The 552-nt window shown below is 39.1% G+C and overlaps 1 pseudogene; it reads right to left on the bottom strand.

Moving 5' to 3' along the window:
- Positions 1-213: 213 nt before the first annotated feature.
- LOC126065281 (uncharacterized) lies at positions 214-329 on the bottom strand (annotated as a pseudogene).
- Positions 330-552: the final 223 nt, after the last annotated feature.

Genomic DNA, 552 nt, shown 5'->3' with positions numbered 1-552 from the left:
TAAGTTTTTTTTGGAAAACTATAACACTGCTGCCATGGAGTTGATTCTTACCCACAGCTATCCTATAGCTACCCTATAGGACAGAATAGAACTGCTCCATAGGGTTTCCAAGGAGCAGCTGGTAGATTCGAACTGCTGACCTTTTGGTTAGCAGCTGGAGGTCGTCATAGCTCGCCATAACTCTTAACCACTGCACCACCAGGGCTCCGAAAGCCTACAGGACCGGTATTCCCAGGTGATCTCGCATCCAAATACTAACCAGGCCCAACGCTGCTTAGCTTCTGAAATCAGATGAGATCAGGTGCCTTCAGGGTGGTATGGCCCTCTCGTCTTAAAAATAGGCCTTGGAAATAGAATGTTAAATGAACAAAATTTTTGAATTTGGTATTTATATTTTTTTTATTACTCAGAACTTTCAATGTAGTGTGTAATATTATTACATCTTCCTTTTAAATCATTTAAACTACTCCCCTCAGGTGAAATTTAATTTTTTTTTTTTAATTCATATATGTGTACAAATAAACCCATTGCCGTCAAGTTCATTTCAACTCA

This window comes from Elephas maximus, chromosome 21, assembly GCF_024166365.1.
Source record: "Elephas maximus indicus isolate mEleMax1 chromosome 21, mEleMax1 primary haplotype, whole genome shotgun sequence".
NCBI classification, from domain to species: domain Eukaryota; kingdom Metazoa; phylum Chordata; class Mammalia; order Proboscidea; family Elephantidae; genus Elephas; species Elephas maximus.
Note: the sequence above shows the minus strand (reverse complement) of the source record. Positions and strands in the feature narration are given on the sequence as shown.